The 7,268-nt window shown below is 39.3% G+C and overlaps 1 pseudogene; it reads left to right on the top strand.

Annotated features, from left to right (window-relative positions):
* The first annotated feature begins 698 nt into the window (after positions 1-698).
* On the top strand, positions 699-2,270 carry LOC123254828 (annotated as a pseudogene).
* Positions 2,271-7,268: the final 4,998 nt, after the last annotated feature.

The following is a 7,268-nucleotide window of genomic DNA, read 5'->3' as shown; positions in this document are numbered from 1 at the left end:
ACAGTTTTCAAAATTTCCACTGTTGGGGGCAGCTGGGTAGCTCAGTGGAGTGAGAGTCAGGCCTAGAGACAGGAGGTCCTAGGTTCAAACCCAGCCTCAGCCACTTCCTAGCTGTGTGACCCTGGGCAAGTCACTTGACCCCCATTGCCCACCCTTACCAATCTTCCACCTATGAGACAATACACCGAAGTACAAGGGTTTAAAAAAAATTTCCACTGTAGAAATTCCTCCCTTCCCCCTCATTGAGAAGGCAAGTAATTTGCTATAGATTATACATGTACAGTCCTGCAAAACATATTTCCACATTAGTCATGTTACAAAAGAAAACAGACCAAAACATTTTTTAAATAAAAAAAGTTTTTAAAAGAATGCTTTAATTTGCATTCAGATTCCATCAGTTATTTCTTTGGAGGCAGATAGTATTTTTTGTCTTAAGATCAGGGCTAAGATTTTCAAAGAAAAATCAGAATCATAGCATTTGATGATCATCATGGAATGAATGAAAAATCACCTATTAAATTCTTATTATGTGTCAGGCACAGTATAATGTCTAATTTAATCATTCTTGTATTAGACAGAGTCTGAAATAATAAGCAGTCTAGGCTAGGATCAGGATATCATAGGATCCAGGGCAGACAGAAACAACATTTAAGGCAGTGTTATTTGTGGAGTTCCAAAAGATGCCTCAGTCTCAAAACATGTCTTCCCTATGGATGTACCATGGTGCCTGCCATCCCTCCCTCAATAGAGATTCATCCTCTGGTTCTCAGAAATGTCAGACCAGAATGGAAATCTATAATACTGGAAGCAGAGACGGCCTGCAATCTCCCGGGCTAGCCCTGGCAGCTCCTGCCTCAGCAATGGTAGTAGTGGCAGTAGTGGCAGCAGTGGCCACCACTGCTGCACCTGCTGAGGAGGGGCCATTGCACTGGTTCCAAATTAGGAGGAGCTGCTCCTGCTCCTGCCAGCAGCCTGTCGTCCCCTGGCCCTTGCATATCAGAACCACCTGCAGGTTGTGGGTGCTATCTGTATGCTTTCAGAGCTGTAGTATGAGGAAACTTGAAGTGGGAGAGCAGGACACCTTCATAAGGATGACAGTAACTCCAGTGAATCAGAGAACTGGGATCAGAAATTGCATTATAGACCTTGTAAGCTTTATAAACTCGAGAATGAGAAAAATATCATAGTTCTTCCCACCCAAGCAGTCCTCATCCTCAAAAAGCTTCCCCCAATGGTCCCAGTAGCAGTGTTGCTGAAACAACAGCAGAAACAGTGGTCAGTCATGTTCAGATAGTGGTTGTAAGACATCTAGGGAAATGATATTTGTATACGAAAATGCAAAAGAGGGAGCTTGGAGTATAAGAACATCTGAAAGTGTAACACTAATAGTAGATAACACTGAATTTGATATAGATCCATCTATTTTTACTGCACAGTGAAATACAATGTTGGGCAGGATGTTTGGATCTGGCAGAGAACATAACTTCACACATCCTGATGAGAAAGGAGAGTATGAAGTAGCAGAGGGAATTGGTTCTACTGTATTTTGAGCTATCTTGGATTACTACAAGACTGGACTAATTCTCTGATAGCACCTCTATTCCTGAGCTAAGAGAAACATGTGACTATCTTTGTATCTCTTTTGAATACATTACTATATCTCAGTGCCCTCCTGCATGAGTTATCAAATGATGATGCTCCTAGGCAATTTGAGTTTTATTTAGAGGAAATGATCCTCCCTCTTATGGTGGCCAGTGCCCAGAGTAGTGAAAGAGAGTGTCACATAGTAGTACTCACACATGATGATTGGGATGAAGAATACCCATCACAGATGGGAGAAGAATATTCACAGATTGTTTATAGCAGAAAGTTGTATAGATTTTTCAAATATATCAAAATAGAGATGTGACAAAATCTGTTTTGAAGGAGTGAGGTCTTAAGAAGATTCAACTGGGTATAGAAGGGTATCTCACTTATAAGAGAAAGGCAAGAAAAGGCCTAGTGTTTACCAAGAAGTAATCTACAACTACGTCCAAAGACTATTTATTCTTATGTCCTGCTAGAATGAGGAAGGAAAAGCAGCACTTAACTTTCAGTGTGTGAAAAGTAAGTACATCACAAACCTAGCAGCAGCTGCAGCTGACATGCCCCAGGATCAGCTAGTGGTCATGCATTTGACACTTCCAGTGGATGAGCTGGATATTCTACCTATTCCTCCTCCCCCTGGCAGCAATGAGATGGATCCTGAGGGACAGAGTCCAGTGCTGTGATGGAGGCAGTCCATTCAAAAAATGCTAGCATGCGCCTTTCACCAGTGATGCTGCCCTCATTCTTCAGCACTGCAATGCCATTGTTCTTCATTGTGAAATGCACACACCAGTGTTTAGGAGGTTGCAGTGTGGACTTTTTTTTTTAAAAAGACCAAAGGTAATATAAGGGTTAAATTGGGGTTTTGACTAAATAAGAGAGTTATAGATTCAATGTTATGGTCCCTAGATTCAAAATATTATCTGTAAGCAGGAAAAAAAACTGTTAGTAGCTTTTATTTATAATGAGGAAGAGGAAGAGTTGAAGCATGAAATGTAGGAAGGAAAAAGGTAAGGTGTTGCCTAGCTAAGTGCTGATCTGATGAAATTCAAATCCTTTCCCAACAGAGAGGGTCTCCTTGCAAAGCCACCAAGGCAGGAATCTCTCCAAGCCAGAAGTCCCAAGAAGATGTCCAAAGGAGCAGTCCTCCAAAAGATAAGTCCAAAGGAGAAGTCATGAGGACAGGAAGTTCTGGACTTTTTATAGTCATTTTTTCTACATGACTTCCTGTCCCTTCCCCTCTTCACAGGAGCCAATCACAACTTCCAAATTGCCCAGCACTGCCCAGCATGGGACAGTGTCTGTGGGATCCACCTCTCACCCTCTGAGGGTGTAAATTCTTATCAAAGGATTCACAAGTTTCTGACTGATTGAATTAAAAGGGTGGAGCTCTCTAAGTAAGGGTCTTGTGAATTCTCTTACTTGATGGCAAACAAAGTGTTAAGTAGGGGATTCTTGATTGACTAACTCAAAAGAGACAAAGAAAATAAGGAATTTCATAGTATCAATCTGACATCCTGAGGTTCCACTTATATAAATGTATTTGTTTACCAGCAGGTTTATGAAATTAGTTCTTTGTATGTTGGACAGTTTACAGTTTTCTCATGTTAAGAAATGGTGGGGTTGACAGTACGGGATACTCATGTTCCTTCACCATAAATGGTGGCCATATTCTGGACAAAATGCAATAACATGATGTTGATAGTAGCATTTTGTAAATGGTGGTTCTGTGGAATTCTTAAAGTCATTTTTTATAGTTGTGATGAACAATACAAATTTAACAAGCAGTTCTATCAAAGCCTCTTCAGCAAAAGGTGGGGTTACAGTTGATGTCTGTTAGTAGGTTTTGCTGCCCCTTGTTGAGTGAGCACAAAATAAGTATTTACTATTGGACTCACTGAATGATTAGGATGATATTCAGTAGCTGTTTAGTCTGTTTCCCAGTGCAGTTTTTCACTCATTTTGTGTGAATCACATGCAGGGATGTGAACAGCAGAGGTGATTTTATCATACAGTCTGCCTTACCTTTAATCTGTTCACAGATATTTATTTACTGACAAGATGTTTTCATAAATGTCATGGGATAGGAATGAAGTGTTCACTTCTTTTTTACTAAATTATTGTAAACTTGAGTTTTTCATTGAAATAAACTGACATTGTTGTAAAAAAAAAAAAGTAATCTATAATACTAAAGGTCACAGAAGGGCAACTGGTCCAACTCACACCTGAGAAAACTGAGGCCCTTAAATAGAAAGACACTTATACAAGGACACACTGCTAGAGAGTGTAACCTTTGTGTCTAGGAATTCCTATTTCAAATATAAAAAGATACCCTCTGAGAAGGGTTGTTTGGGTACTTCACTGGTCCTGGGATTTCTTCACAGTAGAAACTCCCAGTAAGCAAACTTCCCCTGCCAAAGAAGATCAATACTTCCTCTGCAATATTATGATTAAAATTCTCTGGATACTATATCTTAATATATAACTATTTATTAAACAATTAAAAGCAGGCCAGAGAAAGAGGAGGCACCAGCCATGTGTGTCCAGCCACCTTCCCTTCCAGGAGCAATGACCACACACCAACTGGCTTCAGTTACAGAAAAAAGAACAAACACTTTCTCCCTATACTCCAATTTATGTTCTTCCTGATGCCCACTTCTCAAGCCTCTCTGATTGAAGCCCTCTAACCCAGTGATGGGCAAACTATGGCCCATCGGCCAGATGCAGCCTCCTGAAATGTTCTATCCAAGGGAGGCACAACATTATTTCTAATCTGAGGAATACAATGAGTAGGATACAATACAATGAAACTTCGAAAGAATTGCCTTAGAAACAGACTGACAGATGAGCATTTCCTTTCTTTTGGCCCCTTCTTTAAGAAGTTTGTCCATCATTGCTCTAACCTCATTCTGAACAATAAGTTGGTCTTCCAGACACCAGGAGTCAGGAGACTTGTTGATGGAGTTGGGGTGGGGAGGAGTGGAGGACATAGAAAAGGCAGGGGAAGCCTCAGTCTCAAGCCTATGTTTGCAATCAATTTGTTTCCCCTTGCTGCAGGGTCTCTACATGCTAGGGAAGGACTAAATGACCTCCAGGGCCCCAACCAGCTCTAGATCTCTGAACCTAATCTGTGTCTATACAGAGGCTCTGTTCCATCCCCTTCTTTTTGGGCCCAAAAGGGTTACAGAAGGAGGGAGTACTTTGTGTGTGTATGTGTGTGTTTATGTGTGTGTGTTTGTGTGTGTGTGTGTGCTTTAAGTTATGAGTCCTTAATTTTTTTTGTTTTTTTCTTTATTCAAATTTTCTTTTAATAACAAATTTCCACATAAGTTTTCCAAAGTCATATGATGGATATTGTCGCTCTCCCTTCTTCCCTCCCCACTTCCAGAGCTGACAAGCAATTCAATCTGGGTTGTACATGCAAAACATATTCCCATTTTATTCATTTTTAAGCAAATAATCTTATAGAACAAAAATCCCCAAACGTACACCCAAATAAACAAATGTTAAGTCATATGTTCTAATCTGCATTTCTACTCCAACACTCCTTTCCATAGAAGTAGATAGCATTCTTATTTTTTTCAAATTTAAATATTTTATTTTTTTAGAAAAATTTTCCATGGTTACATGATTCTTGTTTTTACTTTCCCCTTCACCCCCCTTCACTCCTCCCCCATATCCAACTTGCATTTCCACTGGTTTTAACATGTGTCATTGATCAAGAATTATTTACATATTATTGATTGTTGCATTGGTGTGGTCATTTAGTGTCTACATCCCCAACCTTGTCCGCATCAACCCGTTATTCAAGTGGTTGTTTTTCTTCTGTGTTTCCACTCCTACAGTTCTTCCTCTGAATGTGGGTAGCATTATTTTCCATAAATCCCTCAGAATTGTCCTGGGTCATTGTATTGCTGCCAGTACAGAAGTCCATTACATTCGATTTTACCACAGTGTATCAGTCTCTGTGTACAATGTTCTACTGGCTCTGCTCCATTCACTGCATCAATTCCTGGAGGTCTTTCCAGTTCACATGGAATTCCTCCAGTTTATTATTCCTTTGAGTACAATAGTATTCCATCACCAACATATACCACAATTTGTTCAGCCATTCACCAAATGAAGGGCATACCCTCATTTTCCAGTTTTTTGCCACCACAAAAAGTACAGGTATAAATATTTTTGTACAAGTCTGTTTATCTATGATCTTTTTGGGGTACCAACCCAGCAATGCTATGGCTGGATCGAAGGGCAGGCAGTCTTTTAGAGCTCTTTGGGAAATAGCATTATTTTTTATAAATCCCACGGAATTGTTCTGAATCATTGCATTGCTGTTAGTAACAAAGTTTATCACATTTCATTATTCCACAATATTGCAGTTACTTCGCCCAGTGTTCTTCTGGTTCTTCTTATTTCACTCTGTATCAGTTCATGTAGGTCTTTCCAGCTCTTTCTGAAATCATCCTGTCCATTATTTTTTATAGCACAATAGTATTCCCTCACCATCATACACCACAATTACCACAATTTGTGCAGCCATTCCCAATTGAAGGACTTCACTTTAGTTTCCAATTCTTGCCACAAAAAAAAAAGCAGCTATAAATATTTTTGTACAAACAGGTCCTTTCCCATTTTTTAAAAAATTTCTTTAGGCTACAGACCTAGTAGTGGTATTACTCAATGAAAAGGTATGCATTTCTTTTATAGCCATGTTCTGAATCATAATTCCAAATTGCCCTCCAGAATGGTTGAATCAGTTCACAACTCCACCAGCAATGCATTAGTGTCCCAATTTTGCCACATCCCCTCCAAAATTTATTATTTTCCTTTACTGACATATTGGCAATCTGATAGGAGGGAGGTGGTACCTCACAGTTGTTTTAATTTGCATTTCTTTAATCTGGAGGGGCCTAGAACATTTCTTCATATGATTATTGATAGCTTTGATTTCATTATCTGAAAACTGCCTGTTTATATCCTTTGACCAAGTTGAGATCTCTTTATCATCTCTGATAATCTGATAAGGACAGTTTAGTTGATAAGGAAATGATGGGACACAAAGATCTTTTACATCATGCATCTAGCTCTTGCTCCAGGATCATGGAGTTTATTATATACATTTTAAGACTCATTTCACACGAAAGAACCCCACCCAAAACTTTGCAGGTGTGCAGAAGTTACAAATTATGTCATATCAAAACACAAAACATTGGCTTCAGAATAGAACAAGGCCAAGACTGAATTTTGACTAGGTTCTTATCAGAAAGCCAAGTTGGGGAGTATTTCTCCCAGAGTCGAATTGCGCCCACTAAGGTTTTGGCCTTGGCCATACCAGGCAGCTGCATTCCTGGCAAAAGGGGAACAGTGCCAACCCTTTAAATTCAGATTTGCTAGGAACTTGAAGCTTTTCAATAAGGCCATAATACTTTTCAACAAGAAATCACAAGGATCACAAAAGGGGTCAAAAGAGGAGTCTCATATTTTTATCTATTCTCTTATTGGCTTCCCACATGACCATTTATCAGTTGAGGTATAATTTGGATTGTTATAAATTTGACTTAGTTCTTTATATGTTTGAGATATGAGGCCTTCATCAGAGAAATTTGTTATGAAATTTTTCCCAATTTGTTGTTTCCCTTCTAATCTTGGTTGCATTGGGGTTTTTCATGTAATTTAATTCA

This window comes from Gracilinanus agilis, unplaced genomic scaffold (genome assembly GCF_016433145.1).
Source record: "Gracilinanus agilis isolate LMUSP501 unplaced genomic scaffold, AgileGrace unplaced_scaffold33533, whole genome shotgun sequence".
NCBI classification, from domain to species: Eukaryota; Metazoa; Chordata; class Mammalia; order Didelphimorphia; family Didelphidae; genus Gracilinanus; species Gracilinanus agilis.
Note: the sequence above shows the minus strand (reverse complement) of the source record. Positions and strands in the feature narration are given on the sequence as shown.